Genomic DNA, 17373 nt, shown 5'->3' on the forward strand with positions numbered 1-17373 from the left:
CAGTCTCTAGATTTGGTAACCAGAAATATTAAGAAATAATTTTCTTCTTCTTCTTTTAAAATTTAGATTCAAATTAGTTAACATATAGTGTAGTATTGGTTTCAGGAATAGAATTTAGTGATTCATCACTTACATATAACACCCAGGGCTCATCCCAACAAGTGCCCTCTTTAATGCCCATCCCCCATTTAGCCCATCCTCCCTCCTACCTCCCCTCCATCAACCCTTGGTTTGTTCTCTGTATTTAAGAGTCTCTTATGGTTTGGCTCCCTCTGTTTTTATTTTATTTTTCTTTCCCTTCTCCTATGTTCATTTGTTTTGTTTCTTAAATTCCACATGTGAGTGAAATCATATGATACTTGTTTTTCTCTGACTTATTTCGTTTGGCATAATATACCATAGTTATATCCACGTTGTTGCAAATAGCAAGATTTCATTCTTTTTGATGGCCGAGTAATATTCCATTGTATATAAACACCACATCTTCTTTATCCATTTATCAGTCGATGGACATTTGGGCTCTTTCCCATATTTTAGCTATTTGATAGTGCTGCTGTAAACATTGTGGTGCACGTGCCTCTTCGCATCAACAGTTTTGTTTCCTGTGGATAAATACCTAGTAGTGCAATTACTGGGTCATAGGGTAGCCACTCTAGAAACCAGTATGGAGGTTCCTCAAAAAGTTAAATATAGAAATAATTATTTTCTAGACTTTTCTTTCAGAATTGCTAAATGATGTTTTCATACCTTGTGAATCTTTCACATAGGTGTGCTGATATGCTATACTTTTAGGAAAATAAATTCCTTTCTGTTAAACACTTAAGTTGTGCCTCGTCCTTTGCTATTATGTGCATTGCTATGCAGTGAATAACCTTGTGCATTCATTATTGCTCCTGTATGAGATTATAGAATGTGTTCCTAAAAGCAGAAAGTATGAGAACTACTATCTGTTTACATCTTTGCCAACACAGTGTGTTACCAAACTTTTGGATCTATGTCTGATTGGTGAAAAAATTGTATCTCAGTGTAGATTTAATTTGCATTAAGTGAGTGAAGTTGAACATCTTTTTAAAGAACTGCAATTCCTTTTGCTGTGCACTAAAGCTCCTATTCCTTGACTCTTACAGTGATCTTTTTCTTTGTGATTTTTAGGTGCTATTTGGGTATTAAGAAAAGCCTTTGTGATCGGGTAGCAGTTTTCTTTTCAGTTTGTCTTTTTTAAAAAAAAGTTTGTTTAATTATATATGTAGAGAAAGGCAGATAGAGAAGGGGAGAGAGAATCCTAAGCAGGCTCTGCACTGTCAGCACAGAGCCTGACATGGGGCTCAATCTCATGAACTGTGAGATCATGACCTGAGTTGAGATCAAGAGTCGGATGCTCAACTGACTGAGCCACCCAGGTGCCCCAGGTCATTTTTTAACATTTAAATTATTTAAGTCTGAGTCTGTAGTTTCAACAGGCAGATTTTAAGGGCTGTATTATGTATAAAAGCAAGAAACTGCCTGTAGATGTTGCTTAGTGAATACAATATTAGTTCTGTGAAGACAATTATATAAATAGAGGTTAGATTAGATTTATTCCTTCTTACAGAGAAGCAAATTTCAGTTAATCACATGGAAGAAGTTCTCTCATTAGATCAGCTTTAAAATGGAATGGGCATCCTTGGGACTAGATGGATTCTTTGTTACTAGATCTGTTATTGGAAAGGAGATACCAGCCCTTGTCCCTGTTGGGCAAATAGGCACATAGTGTTGAAGAAGTGACGGGTGAATCATCTGGAAGGTTAGATTAGGTTGTTTCTGATAACCTTTTTATTTTCATATTGTATTTATTTATTTATTTATTTATTTATTTATTTACGTTTATTTATTTTTGAGACAGAGAGAGACAGAGCATGAACGGGGGAAGGTCAGAGAGAGAGAGGGAGACACAGAATCTGAAACAGGCTCCAGGCTCTGAGCTGTCAGCACAGAGCCCGACTTGGGGCTTGAACTCACGAACCGCAAGATCATGACCTGAGCCGAAGTCCGACGCTTAACCAACTGAGCCACCCAGGCGCCCCTTTCATATTGTTTTTATTTTGGACATACCAATTTCTCTATGTATATTGATTTTTATATAATTGTGAATAGATCAATTTTTTCCTGTCTTGTCTAATTCCCTTTCTCCTTTTACTTCTCATTTTGCTCCAAAGTGACTGTATAGTATATATCTTTTCATATTTTCCCTCTTACTTGAATCACCATCCTATCTATTTTTTGTCTGCCTATCAGTACACATACACTCCTCCAGGCATACATGCATATGTATAGTTATTTTAATTTTTTTATAAAATTGGATCATATGATGCATTCTTTCCTGCATCTTATTTTCTCACTTAATAATAACTAGTACAATATTTTCCACATCAAGTAGTACAACACTAAAGCATTCATTTATTGGCTGTATAAAATATACCATTATAAATGAGATTATTTTAAAAAAAAATTTAATGTTTATTTTTGAGAGAGACAGAAAGACAGAGTGTGAGTGGAGGAAGGGCAGAGAGAGAGAGGGAGACACAGAATCTGAAGTGGGGTTCGAACTCACTAATGGTGAGGTCATGACCTGAGCCAAAGTTGGATGCTTAACTGACTGAGCCACCCAGGCGCCCCTAAATGAGATTAATTTTTGGTGCAGCTGTACATTTGTTGATGTAGCTAATCTTTTGTTGATGGATTGTTCCCCCCCCCCCTTTTTATGTCACTGTGCACATTGTAGTAAGTACCCTCACATATTAGTACATTTATTCTATGAGATAAAGAGTCAGTAGGGGGAGGGCGCCTGGGTGGCGCAGTCAGTTAAGCATTTGACTTTGGCTCAGGACATGATCTCACAGTTCGTGGGTTTGAGCCCTGTGTCGTGCTCTGTGCTGACATCTCAGAGCCTGGAGCCTGCTTCAGATTCTTTATGTCTCTCTTTCTCTCTCTGCTCTTCCCTGACTCACATTCTATCTCTCTCTCTGTCCCTCTCAAAAATAAACGTTAAAAAAAAATCAGTAGTGGGATTGGTGGTTCAAAGTGTGTGTGTGTGTGTGTGTGTGTGTGGCGCGCGCGCGCGTGTGCGTATACTATATGTATAGTTAGTAATATTTAACTTGTTTTCCAAAACCAACAACATAAGAGTCTTTGTCAAGTCCCTTCTGATTTGAGACCATAAAATAGAATTATGTAGCCTTTTTATAGTTGTTAGCTATATATAGTATTAGCTGGATTCTTTTTTTTTTTTTTAATGTTTATTTATTTTAGAGAGAGCACACGAGCATGAACAGGGGAGGAGTAGAGAGAGAGAGAGGAGAGAGAGAATTCCAAGCAGGCTCTGTGCTGTCAGCATGGAGCCCAGCATGGGGCTCAATCTCATGAACTGTGAGATCATGACCTACACCAAAATCAAGAGTAGGACGCTTAACCGACTGAACCACCCAGATGCCCTGGATTTCTGGATTCTTAAAAGATTTTATCTGAATAGGTCTGTTTATAAAATTGTCTTTCTGTGTTCTGAGTGACTGTGTTACTTTAATACAAAATAAAACAAAATTCTCAAAACTCTAGTTCATGTACCTAGTACCAGTGTAATATCTCACAGACTAGAGGGTAAATGGACTTGAGACAAATGTTAAAACCTGACTTTGGGGATGGGGCTGGGAAATAAAGTCCATTTTGGTAATAGATTTTTATCTTTAAATTGGGTATTCGCTTGGTTACAAGAGGATTAATTATAAGAATCTCTTTCTCAAGTAGTCTCAGCTTGAACAGATAAATATAGAGCACCAGTGTTGGGAGAGGGAATGCTGTAGAAAATGTGTGGGTAGCTGTTGTAGTTTTACATAGCAGATAACATCTAGGATAAAGAATAGATGAAAATGCTCATTGAGGATTAGTGTTCTTGAAACATCATCAAATACAACATTCCCAGGCCTACCATTCACAGCCATTCATAATCTTGCCCATCCTGCGTATCTAAGATATTTCCCACTGAGCTCAACACACTTTTCTCCAATCTTTTATTTCTTTGTTTGCCACACTATTCCCAGTGCCATTCATTTGGTCTCATCCTTTAGAAGGCATGTGTTTCCCCTACTGCACCCCTGCAGAAAGATGGATTCTAGTTTATCTTTTCAGTACTCAAGTGCCGTCTTCTTCATGAAGTGTCTCTGACCTCTCTAGTCCACGCTGATCCTTTTTTTCGTTCTTAACTCCTACAGCAGTGATACTTTGACTTTCTTCCAGCTGGTTCCTGACTTTACATTTATGTAGCAGTAAATAACTTTTTGAGTTTTTATTGAGTGCCTCTTGCATATGCAGCACCACTACTCTAAATACTGGGTCTAAAGGATGAAGATAGAAAATGTCCCTGTCCTCATGGAGTTTATATTCTTGTGGGGAGAGACAGCCAGTAAATAAAATAACTAGCAAGAAAACATCAGACAGTAAGAATCTTATGAGAACATCTATGAAGAATGAATCAGATATCTTAGTTGCAAGTGGTGGATCCCATTCTAGTTAAAGCAGAGGAAAAAAAAATTAAGGGTATTACATAGCTCATAGATTCTTTAGGGGAAAGTGGAGAATCAGTTTGGGGACTGCTTAGCTAGGAACAATGCCTAAATTATAACACTGGGCTCCATCATTGGAGATATTACTTCTTTTGTTGCAGAACAGGTATTGGAATTTGCACCGTCTGTGCTGAGTATGAGATGTAACTGCTAGGACATCTGTCATTTCGCCTTCTGAAAGGAAGGTATATCTCTCTGAAATATACTTCAGAATAGACTAAACATGGTGTCTCCATTATATCACTTGCTTTCTAACTGAAATATCATGTGAGTGTGTTTGGTTGGGAGAACGTAGGTCACATACCCACTTCCTGTTTACAGAAGAGGCTGAGGAAGTGAATTTCTGACTTATGTTTTGGGAAGGCACGACTTAGGAGATGAGAAATTTTCCAAACAAGGAAAGCGGTTTAAAGGTACTAAGTAGTTATAAACCATGGAAAAGTTGATATGGTAGAGAGTGATTGCAGGGTTAATTTGGATTTGAGTAGTCAGAGAAAGCCACTCTGAGGTCAAGAAACTTAAGCTCAGCCCTAAATGACAAGGAGAAATCCATGTAACATTAAGGGTGAGGAATGTTTTAGTAGGGTGGACCAGTCAAAAGGCCGCGGTTTGGAATTGGGATGGGGGTCTGAGGCACAGGATGGTGCATGAGTCTGGCCTGTTGGAGGAACAGCAGGATGGCTGATGTTGCTGTAGTGTGGTGAGTGAGAAGGAGTGTAGATGAGATTGTAAAGGAGAGGGTATTTTTGTTTTGTTTTGTTTTGTTTTGTTTTGTTTTGTTTTGTTTTACCAGAAGTGTGAAGACACTCATCTTACTTTTTCTTCCCCTGAGATGTCCTGTTGAGAGTAGGGATGTAATTATAGGTGTGGAGAAAAGGAGGATATTTCTGTGTTATTAAACCCACGAGCTCTTGGATATTATGGAGTGACTAAAATTATTTATATACTGTTTAGGAGGAGAACAGTGTGAGGTTTCTAGCAAAGATAAGAAATATCTCTGCATGTCCAGTGAGTAGTGGGATAAAGCCTTCTGTTTTTATTCCAGTGCCTCAATCTAGCGAGCCTTGAAAGAAATCCTTCTTTATCCCTCTTACCTTGATGTACAGGAACCATGTTTTGTGTGGTTATGATGATTTGTATTGCACTAGCTCTTGTGACTGCTTCAGAATAACAAAAGACTCCAGCCTCAAGTCTGCATTGATAGATCTTTCCTATTAAAGAATTGCATCATATAATGAAGTGATAGAAAACTGTTTTCTAGTCTTTTTTTAGAAATCAACTCCACAAACAAATGAGACAAATTTGCCTGGAATGCAGAACAATTGCTACTCTGAATAAAGTAAACTCTGCTTTTTGCTCACTCTCTTTTACATTTTCCACTTCCTATTCAAACTGGAACAGATAGTCCTTATGTATCTAATATGCTCCTACTGCACAGGGGTGTTTGGACTTTAGATGGACTAATGTGACTATAGGTGGTAATATTCTATGCAGAGTTTCTCAACCTTGGCACGACTGATACTTTGTAAGATGATTCTTTGTGAAAGGGGGACTGTCCTGTGCATTGTAACATGTTTAGCAGCATCCCCTCCCCATTTGTGATAACCAAAAAAAAATATCTTTAGACATTGCCAAACATCCCTGGTTGAGAACCGCTGCTCCAACTATAGCTTTTTGGCTTTCTTTTAAAACTCATCCTATTTGTCCTTTCTAATGGTAACTGATGACCATACTTGTAGGTGCTCTGCAGAGATTACATCCATTTGAACAGTTTCTAAATATGATTATCCTACATGTGCAGGGACTTTTAACATAGTTTGAAAATGAGAAGACAAAACCTCTTTCCCTTATGTGTATATCCAATGGACATTTCCGGTACTACTTTAGTAAGATCATATAAGAAAATGTGAAAGTGCACCGTGGGTGATATTAATGGATGTTAACGGCTGAGGCCGCAGTAACTATTTCACCTTTTCCCTATTGTGCAGCTGTAGTATGGTTTCTGAATTTGACACTTGCCTCATGTGTGAGCTATGATTAGCCTCAGCCAGTGGTTTTGAAATGGCCAAACATGACCTATTAAAGGGTCAGAAAATCAATTTAGTAGAGTGGCAACCAACTTAAAAAATACTAAATGTAATATAAGAAAATATCAGAGTGCATTGTGTATAGTAAGACTATTGTTTCACAGAATATTTGTTAGCTTGTCTGAATATGTGTCTACGTATGTGTATGAGTCTTGATGTAAAATATATTTCTTAACATGGCTTGCAGTTGAAAGAGTTAAAAAGCCATTGGTCTAAGCCAATCATAATTCCATTCCCCTTGCTGGTGGTTGCTTCAGGAGCCCCAGTTTAAGCCAGTCTATACATGGAATTCCTCTGGTAGCAGTAAATTGATTCTGGGATGGGCACATTGGCCCACTCAACCTGAAGGAAAAGGCCCTGGATACGAGAACCTTCATTCTTCTACTTCATGAGTTCAGAGAAGCCTGCAAATCGAATTGCTACTGGCTGCCATCTCAAAACCACAGGAATGTGGGGCGCCTGGGTGGCTCAGTGGGTTAAACGTCTGGCTGCTAAACTATTTTTTAAAGTGCACCACTTGGGGTGCCTGGGTGGCTCAGGTCATGATCTGGCAGTCGTGAGATTGAGCCCCACATGGGGTTCTGCACTGGCAATGTTGAGCCTGCTTGGGATTCTCTCTCTCTGTCTGCCCCTCCCTTACTTTCTCTCTCTCTCTCTCTCTCTCTCTCTCTCTCTCTCCCTCCCTCCCTCCCTCCCTCCCTCCCCCTCCTTTACTTCCTCCCTCTCCCTCCTGTTCTTTCTCTCTCTCTCTGCCCCTCCGTTACTTCCTCCCTCTCCTTCCCATCCTCTCTCTCTCTCTGCCCCTCCCTTGCTTCCTCTCTCTCTCTCTCTCTCTCAAATATATAAACAAACATTTTTAAAAAAGACAATCCTATCAGTAACGAATGAAGGTTATAGTTTCCTTGCTCCTCACCAATACTTGTTATTGTCTTTTTTATTGTAGCCATCCTAGTGGGTGTGAAGTGGTAACTCATTGTGGTTTTAATCTGCATTTCCTAATGACTAATGATGTCAAACATACTTTGATGTGCTTATTAGTCATTTGTATATCTTCTTTGGAGAAATGCCTATTCAAATCTTTAGCCCATTTTAAATCAGGTTGTTTGTCTTTCTGTTGAGTTGTAAGAGTTGAGGCATCTTTTTTAAGCTTTTCTTTATTTCATTATGAATCTATCATTCATTCATTTTTCAGATTGATAACTCAGAGTCTTTTTTTTTAATGTTTGTTTATTCTTGAGAGAGAGAGAGAACAAGCAGGGAAGGGGCAGAGAGAGGGAGACACAGAATCCGAAGCAGGCTCCAGGCTCTGAGCTGTCAGCACAGAGTCCGACATGGGCTCGAACTCACAAACTGTGAGATCATGACCTGAGCCGAAGTCGGACGCTTAACTGACTGAGCCACCCAGGCACCCCTCAGAGAGTTTTTTTTCCAAAGAAGGCAGTCATGTGCCCTTTTCAGTATCCTTTAGTTTTTTTAAGTATTGGTCATAAAGGGAGTAAAAGTCATGTTGTTAAAAAATTGAAATGGAAGTTGTTGATGTATGAAGACAGATAAGTGGAAGAAATTGCAAAGGGCTACTAATATAGATCAAATGTGATGGGATCTGGTAAATGGAATTAAATCCCTTTAATTCCTATGGAAATCTGATTGAGCAGGAAAACCACAGCTACTAAATGTGTCGAACAAAGGCTGTTGGCTTCTGGAACACTCCTTAAGCACTCTCTCTCACCAGGTTTTAAGAAATATTTGTACCTAGTATTGCAAGGTTTTGCACATAGCATTTAAATTATATATTTGTTTTACCCTCCCTCAAAAGGAATTTGGGCATTCAAAGAATTCATAACTGGTTTAACTGGATAGTGAGAAGGGTTTACGTAGCTGTCATATGTGCCATGTTTTTTAGTCAAATGAAGGCTACTGTTAAATATATTCTTAGCTCGATTAAATTATAGGAGGGAGCTTCCATGAGACCAAAATTGCTCTTTTGATTTTTTTCCTTACATTTAGTGGGTTTAATATGGATGTAATCTTTTGGTAAGAGCATTTATACTCTTTATTAATTTTAAATTTATTGATATTAAATGGAAAACTAAAATAGAATCTATAAGGAGTGCTGAGAGAAAGGTAGAAAGAGTTGAAAAGAGCACAGGCTTTGGTGCCAGACTAGGTTTCAAAATGTACCATTTCCTCCTTGGGTGACCTTGAACGAACCGCCTTTATCTCTCTCTCTCTCTCTTTTTTTATTTATTTTTGAGACAGAGAGAGACAGAGCATGAGCGGGGGAGGGGCAGAGAGACAAAGAGACACACACACACACACACACAGAATCAGAAGCAGGCTCCAGGTTCCGAGCTGTCAGCTCAGAGCCCAACGTGAGGCTTGAACTCACAGACTGTGAGATCATGCCTGAGCTGAAGTCAGATGCTTAACTGACTGAGCCACCCAGGCACCCCCACCTTAATCTCTTGAAACATCAGTCTTCTCATCTTTAAAATGAGATGGATAAAGTCTACCTTGAAAGATTGTGGTAAAGATAAAATGAAATTGATGTGTCTGGGTGGCTCAGTTAAGCGTCCAACTCTTGGTTTTGGCTCAGGTCATGATCTCACAGTTTGTGAGTTCGAGCTCTGCACTGGGCTCTGTGCTGACAGCGTGGAGCTTGCTTGGGATTCTCTCTCCCTCTCTTTCTGTCCCTCTGGCATCTCTCTCTCTCAAAATAAATCAACTTGAAAGAAAAGATAAAATGAGATAATGTATGAAAAGTATATATAGGCTAGTGCTTCATAGGCACTCAGTCAATTTTACCTGGTGAAACAATATATGTTTCATATATATATATATACACACACACACACACACACACACACACACACGCATATATACACATATATATGTATATATATTTGTGTGTATATATATTATATATAATATAATACATGTATTATATATAATATATATAATACATTATATATAATATATAATACATTATATAATATATAATACATGTATATATATATACATATATATAATATATATATTGGGTGAAAGGTGAATTTAAATAGTCTCATTTAGCTTAAATTGGAGCAACTACTCAATATTGACAAGCCTTTCTGAAAATGTAATTTCACAGAAGGTAAATAAAGCAACCTGGGACCTATTTTTTAAACTTAAGAACATTTTTAAGTTTATTTTTTAAAATTTATTTTGAAAGAGAAAGCGGGGATGCAGAGAGAGAATTCCAAGCAGATTCTGCACTGTCAGCTCGGGCTTGAACTCACAAACCATGAGATCATGACTAGAGCTGAAATCGCGAGGCAGATGCTTCACCCACTGAGCCACCCTGGCACCCCTTAATTTTTTATTATAATGGTAAAATATGCTTGTTGAAGAAAATTTAGAAATTACTTTGGAAGTTACATTTAAAAAATTAAAAAAGAAATGGTTATCTGTGAATAGAGACTTACTGTGGGAATGTGGTTCAAGAAGGAAAGAAAACCCTTAAAAGCACATGATGACAATGTTAATTGGAAATTATGAGTAAGAACCAGAGGAGGGTCCTTTAAAGACCGATGCATGCTGCAAAAGAGATTCTTTGCTTTACTCAGATCTAAAACAGACATTTACAGAAGGCCAGTGAAGAGGATATATATACACTCAAGAGTGACCTTGGAGTATTAGCAGAATGAGCTTAAAATGAGATGAGGCTTTGGGGAGCCTGGGTGGCTCAGTCGGTTAAGTGTCTGACTTCGGCTCAGGTCATGATCTCACAGTTGGTGAGTTTGAGCCCTGCATCAGCTGTGTGCTGACAGCTCAGAGCCCGGAGCCTGCCTCGGATTCTGTGTCTCCCTCTCATGCTGCCCCTCCCCCACTCACAGTCTGTCTCTCTTTCTCTTTCAAAAATAAATATTCAAAAAAGTTTTTAAAAAGTGTGATGAGGCTTCTAAAGTTACTGAGACAACAAAAACATATTTTAAAACTGTGGACTGATGGGAATAGGTAAGGATAGGCTTGCTACTCTTATTTAATGGTGATAAAACAGATGGCCATGAGAGCACAGCTTGCCTCCTGTTCACATTTCCAGTGAAGAACCTCTTTTGACTTGAAGGATGAAAAATGACACCAATAAAGGATAGTCTAAGTCTGGGAAGGAGAAGAACCTACAAGGGAGCATAGAATTATCCCAGAAAAAAAAAAAAAGTACATGGTACTCAGAACTTTTTGTATATATGAGATTATTTGTGGTCTTTGAGAAACCTTAGAAAACAAGAGAAGTATAGGACTGGCAAATTGAAGATGGGTCTTGTGAAAAAGAGGAGAAAGTACATTTGTTGTTGAAAGAAAGACCAATGATATAGGCAGGATTCAAGAATAGATGATTCATTTTTTTTTAATGTTTATTTATTTTTGAGACAGAGACAGAGCGTGAGTGGGGGAGGGGCAGAGAGAGAGGGAGACACAGAATCTGAAACAGGTTCCAGGCTCTTCGCTGTCACCACAGAGCCCAACGCAAGGCTCGAACCCACGAACCATGAGATCATGACCTGAGCCAAAGTCGGACGCTTAACTGACTGAGCCACCCAGGCGCCCCTCAAAGAGGGTTTTAAACATTGTAAACCTTTTTCAAAATAAGATGTGATAGTAGGAGTTGAGTGAAATGCTGTATCCGTGCTCATATAGTAGCCACTAGCCACAGGTGACCTGAAATGTGCCTAGTTCAAATCGACATGCGCTGGAACTGTAAATGATGGGAGGCCACTGAGTGCAGTGATCAAGGAAAAGTTCTTGAGACATTCTATGGGTAAAAAGGTACTTTTATTATAGCACAGGGACAGGACCCAGGGGCAGAAAGAGCTGTACTGAGATTGTGAGGAGTGACTGGTTGCATACTTCAGGTTTGTGGAGGGAAGGGGGCAGACATAACATAAGTTTCTAAGCAATTTCTGTTTGTTGAAAGTAGAGTCTGCTGGACCTTGAAGATCTGGCTATTTGTGCAGATGAGGTTGTTTTTAGTCTTTAATGAAACACCAACATTAAGGCAGCCATGGTTCGTTCCTTAAGTGAAGTCACACTCTGCACGCCTTAGGGATTTATCAGTGAGCTGCGGATCATAAGGAGATTTAATTTTAGCTACCATTCTCTTGCCTTGTTCTCCTCATCATAAATTACATGTCAGATTATTTACCTGTTGAAATAATATTTTGGACATGTGTTAAATAAAAATATGTTATTAAAATTAATTTTACCTTTAAAAATTGTTTATTAAGGTGGCTACTTGACTATTTAAAATTACATATATGGGGACACCTTAGTGACTCAGTCAGTTAAGTGTCCAACTCTTGATCTTGGCTCAGGTCATGATCTCACAGTTTGTGAGTTCGAGTCACGGTATGGAGCCTGCTTGGGATTCTCTCTCTCCCTCTCTTCCTGCCCCTCCCCCATTTGTTCACATGTGCATTTGCTCTCTCTCTCTCTCTCTCTCTCTCTCTCAAAATAAATAAATAAACTTTATATATGTAGCTTACATAATTCTGTTGGAAGTTTTGGACAGCGCTGTGCTTTGAGTGTATAAATAGTTACTAAGATATTTTTAAAAAAATTTAAAGTACTGGATATTTAACTAGGCTTAAAATAATTTCCTTGCAAACAGGTGGAGGGGAAATGAGGATTTTACATCTCCCAATTAAATGGACTTAGAGCTAGGTAAATAACTATAGCATTCAAATAAAAAGAATGCATGTTTAATAGTGGGATAGAGTGACACATTAACAGGAGACAGTGGGAAAATGATAGTAATAGGCAGACACTATGCTTTGCCATCTTTTGTTTAGCATTAAAAAAATTTTTTTTAATTAAACTTTTAATTTTGAGGTAATTGTATAGACTCACATGCAATTGAAAGAAATAATGCAGTAAGATCCAGTGTGCCCTTTAGCCATTGGTAACATTTTGTGAAACTATAGGACACTATCACAGGATATTGACATTGATAAAATTCACATAAAAAAAAATTCTGGTATATTTAAGTATATCTCTACACCCAACATGAGGCTTGAACTCACTACCCCAGAGGTCAAGAGCCGCATGCTCTACTGACTGAAGCAGCCAGGTGCTCCTACAGATTGTATTAGATTTTCTCGGTTTTACTTCTGCTTATTGATTGATTGATTGATTGATTGTGTGTGTGTGTGTGTGTGTGTGTGTGTGTGTGTGTGTGTGTATTTCATTCTGTGCAATTTTGTTACATGTGTTGGCTTCTGTCTCCAACACCACAGTCAAGATACAGAACAAGTCTGTTACCACAGGGATCCTTCTTCTTGTCCTCTTACAACTACATTCATCATTTCTCTCCCCAGTCTCTAACCACTGGCAACAACTAATCTGTTCTCCATTTCTATAGGTTTGTCATTTCAGTAATGTTAAATGAATGGAATTCTATAGTAGGTATGTAACCTTTTGAAATTGGCTTCTTTTCTGTCAGCATGTGTCAATAATTCATTCCTTTTTTTCTTTATTGTGGTAAGATAAACATAACATAGTATTTATTTGAACCATTTGTAAGTATATAATTCAGTAGCATTAAATATATTCACAGTGTTGTGTAACCATCACCGCTAACCCATTACTACTATACCTAAAACTTTTTCATCATCTCCCAGAATACTCTGTGCCAGTTAAACAATAACTTTCTCTCCTCGCAGCCCTTAGTAACCTCTAGTCTTCCTTCTGTCTCTATGAATTTTTCTATTCTAGGTGCCTCATATAAGAGTAATCATACAATATTTGTTCTTCTGTGTTTGGCTTATTTCACTAAGCAAGGTGTTCTCAAGGTCCATCCATGTTGTAGCATATCTCAGAATTTCAGTTCTTTTTATAAGTTGAGTCATATTTCAGCACGCAACATTTTTATTAATAACGTGGATGAAATATCGATGATTTGCTTTGCAAATCCATACATGACTTGAAGCTGGCAATGATAAGTTGTATAGTTAATGTGTTATTTTTTCAGAACAGAGATTGAAAATAGTTATTTTAGACTGAAATGGACTAAACCAATCAAGCTTTATTGAATATTGATAAGCACAAAGTTCTACATATGATTCTAAAAATAAGTGTTACTGGCGCACCTGGGTGGCTCAGTCAGTTGAGTGACTGACTTCGGCCCAGGTCATGATCTCATGGTTTTTGAGTTTGAGCCCTGCGTCGGGCTCTGTGCTGACAGCTCGGAGCCTGGAGCCTGCTTCGGATTCTGTGTTTCCCTCTCTCTCTGCCCCTCCCCCACTCATGCTCTCTGTCTCAGAAATAAATAAACATTAAAAAAATTTTAAAAAGTGTTACTGTAGATGATTGTGATGTAGTTTAACAGTAGATAACATGAAAAATCCTGGGGGTGGGAGTGGAGTGGTGGTGCATGTTCAATGTGAGTCCACAGTGTAATTTGGGCTCTGTTAATAGAAGCATAGTGTCCAGAATAAGTACTATGATTGTTTCAGACTACTGTGTTCATTTCTGGGTACCTGATTTTATGGGTGCACACTTAAAAACAGATATATTCAAGACAGAAACTGGGATGATCTGACAGCAAGACAATAGCCACTCAGGTAATCAGGTCCTAGTCTAAGGATTTGTTCAAGTCGAGTCTGGCGAAACATTTGTCAGGGACATTGTAAAAAGTGTTTTAGTACTTTTAGGAGAGTGGGGATGGAGAAGATGCTGTTATACCTATTATCTTTGTAGCTCTTCAGCCCTGAGGTTTGGTAATTATAGAGCATTGTAGGCCACTGGGGTCTAAACTGTTGATAGTGGTTGTCCCTGAAGGATGAGATTGCAGGGGACTGTCACATTCCATGTCACGTATATCTGTGTTTAATTTTAGTTTTTACATTGAGTATATACTAGTCTATTTAAAAAAGGGGGGGGGCAAAGTGGTAAAGAAATATTCTTGTTTTGCATATCAACATAGTTTCATACTTTAATTCTAGAAAATTAAAAAATAACAGTGAATTAATATACACATTTTTTGTGTTTATAGCCCTTTGCATGTATTGAGAGATGTGTATACAAATGGAGGTTGGATATATGAATATCTTGTGCTTTTGGAAGAGTGCTTTGCTTAATATTTGCCTATATTCCTTTTAGTAGTTCTCTGGATGGTGACAATGAAATTTAGTTGGGCTTTGTCAGATTATTCTACATCCTCAGATTTACCTCCAGCCCCAGGTTTGTATTATTAGATAACTAAAAAGTAAGATTCTGACTAATTTCTCTGATTCATTTTCTCCCCCCCCCCCCCCACACACACACATTAAGTACTGCTGCCTAGTTAGTACCCCTGTACTCACAAAGACTCTCAGTTCTACAAGGAAGTGAGAGCGGAAAAAATTGTTGCATTCTCTTAGGAAAATATTTCTTTCTAACCCAGACATTTTTTGTTTTCCCTCAGATGGTTTTATTTTATCCCCCAGAGACAACGGTTGGCCCTTTATGCTTGTTGGGAAAGAAGGATTATAGCCAACATTTGCTTCCTGGAGATGTTCAGGAGAAATGTTGCTAAGCTGCATGAGTAAACAGGTTGTAAACAAAAACTCTGAGCCAGACCTACTCGCCCCATTGTTATCAATCAGTGAATTTTAGCTTCGGGTTCTAATGATTTAAATGCTATAGTTCTCTCATCTCCTTTTAAAATCTGTAACACTTGTCATTGAAGAGTTTTATTACTATCCTTCCTTTGCCTTAGCTTGATAGAGCCCACCACTGTAAATGGTGGACAATCTTGGATATTATTGCTTGATGTCGACATGAAGCTATTCAGTATTTCAGACAGTAGTGTGGGGAGAAATGGTTCTGTTGGCACGTGGTCAGAGAGCCGTCCCAGACTGGTTGCTCTCGGTGTTTATAATAGGTTTCTACAAGAACTTGTTTATATTTGCTGCAGTGTCACTCAAAGCTTCTTAGTCTTGTTAGTCAAGTGTGTAGGTCATATGATGACTTGTGGATTATACTCTAAGTGGGCACACACGTTTTTCTTGAAAATAACTCCTAACTCGCTTTCTCCAAACTTCAGAAATTCTTCTGTTGGTACCATAGAAGTGGTGTAGTTGATACTCTTCAGTCATGAGTTTGCACTCTCGGAGGTGTTAAGGTGGAACTGTGTCTTGGAGGTAAGAGAACAAATTAAGACTGATCACTAATGTAATAGCAGGAACTTTCTGTTAGAGCAGTATAGAAACGTAAGTGATAAAACAGATGTGCAGAAACCTCAACTCAAGCAATACTTAAAAAAAAAAAAAAAAAAAAGAACCAACCTTCCATGTAGAAGGCTCGCATTGCTAGGCCTTGGCCTTAGACCTCAAAGGGCGCATAACCTAATTGTGAGAGATTGCTATTTTAGAACTTGAGAAGATACGGAAAGCTGCCCCATGTGAATTCCTTAGGAGGAAAGTTGTCAGTTTCCCCTTTTTTTGGACCTGAATTTCAGGAGTGGGCTGTCCCTATGTACAGGTGCAGCAAGCTGTTGATTGCATCCCTGGCAACTCCTCATTCTCTGACTTTCAGTGGGCATAGGAGTAGTGATGAGCAGTGGCAGGGACAGCGGTTATCTTTAGGTACAGTTGTTACTTTAGTAGTTGGACTTGCAGGCTTCTAGGAGTTAGTGCTGCTGGAGAAATCCTGTAATGACTTAAAACAATGAGAAAGCCTCCACTGGAACTGGGGACAGAGTTAAAATCACTACAAATAAAAACCACTGGAAAAGCTTTCTAGTTCTGGTGATGGAATAAAGCTTGTAATTATAGTAATCAGAAAGTTTATTTGAGGAAGATAGAAGTGGAATTGGCATGAAGTTATATGAATAAGTACCCTGGGGGCACTGAGAAATTCCTCCCACTCATCCCTCCTTAGTTACACGACCAACAAATCAAAAATAGCCTCGTGGAGTGAGGGGTAGATTCAGTCTTCCATAGTAATGTGTACCTTACATGCCGGGTTTAGCTTTTGGATTGAGCAACCATAGAAAAGACTACTTTTTCCTCTGGTTTGTGCTGTTTGTTTTAGATAAAATGGGGCAAAAAAGACAAAGCCTTTTTAGAAAGCTTATGCTAAGCAAGGAAATGTGGATTCTTAATTATCTTGAAAAAGGAAATGCTGAGTACTGATAACCATGATGTTGACATCCTAGCCTCATCTTTCAATAGTTAAGGGTTATAAATAACATAAGGAAATGTTATGTGAAACTTAGAATTTCTTATCTGTGGAAATTCTGTATTTGGCACATGGTTTTTAGTGGTCATTCTTTTGCTTAAAATCCTTTGCTGCCTGTTGCCTGGAGAATAAAGCTTAAAATCCCTATATTTTGGGATTAAAAGTCCTTTATGGTTTGCACCCAGTCTATTCTTCCAGGTTCTTCCTTTTTCCTCTTATCTTTTTGCAACCTAGGCTTTTTGCTGGGCTAGTTTCCTGAGACATGCCTTATGGTTCTTTGTTCACTGCTTTTGCGAGGTATCCTCCTGACCCTTTCTACTGGACAAAGTGCTATTCATTTTTTAAGGCTCCAGCTCTTGTGTTTCATCTTTGTTTTTTGTTTTTGTTTTTTAATGTCTATTTACTTTTGAGAGAGAAAGTGAGAGAGTACATGGGCACACAAGTGGGGGAGGGGCAGAGAGGGAGACACAGAATCCAAAGCAGGCTCCCGGTTC

At 38.5% G+C, this 17373-nt stretch overlaps 1 protein-coding gene and 1 long non-coding RNA gene across 7 annotated transcripts in view; both read left to right on the top strand.

Moving 5' to 3' along the window:
• The window catches only part of MCU (mitochondrial calcium uniporter), a 201092-nt gene that overhangs the window by 28214 nt on the left and 155505 nt on the right, over window positions 1–17373 (top strand). The gene's annotated exons all lie outside the window — the stretch shown is intronic.
• Window positions 12082–16003, top strand: LOC123380808. Its single transcript, XR_006587013.1, has 2 exons — window positions 12082–14899; window positions 15123–16003. It is a non-coding gene; the product is annotated as an uncharacterized LOC123380808 (long non-coding RNA).

This window comes from Felis catus, chromosome D2 (assembly GCF_018350175.1).
Source record: "Felis catus isolate Fca126 chromosome D2, F.catus_Fca126_mat1.0, whole genome shotgun sequence".
In the NCBI taxonomy this organism is placed as follows: Eukaryota; Metazoa; Chordata; class Mammalia; order Carnivora; family Felidae; genus Felis; species Felis catus.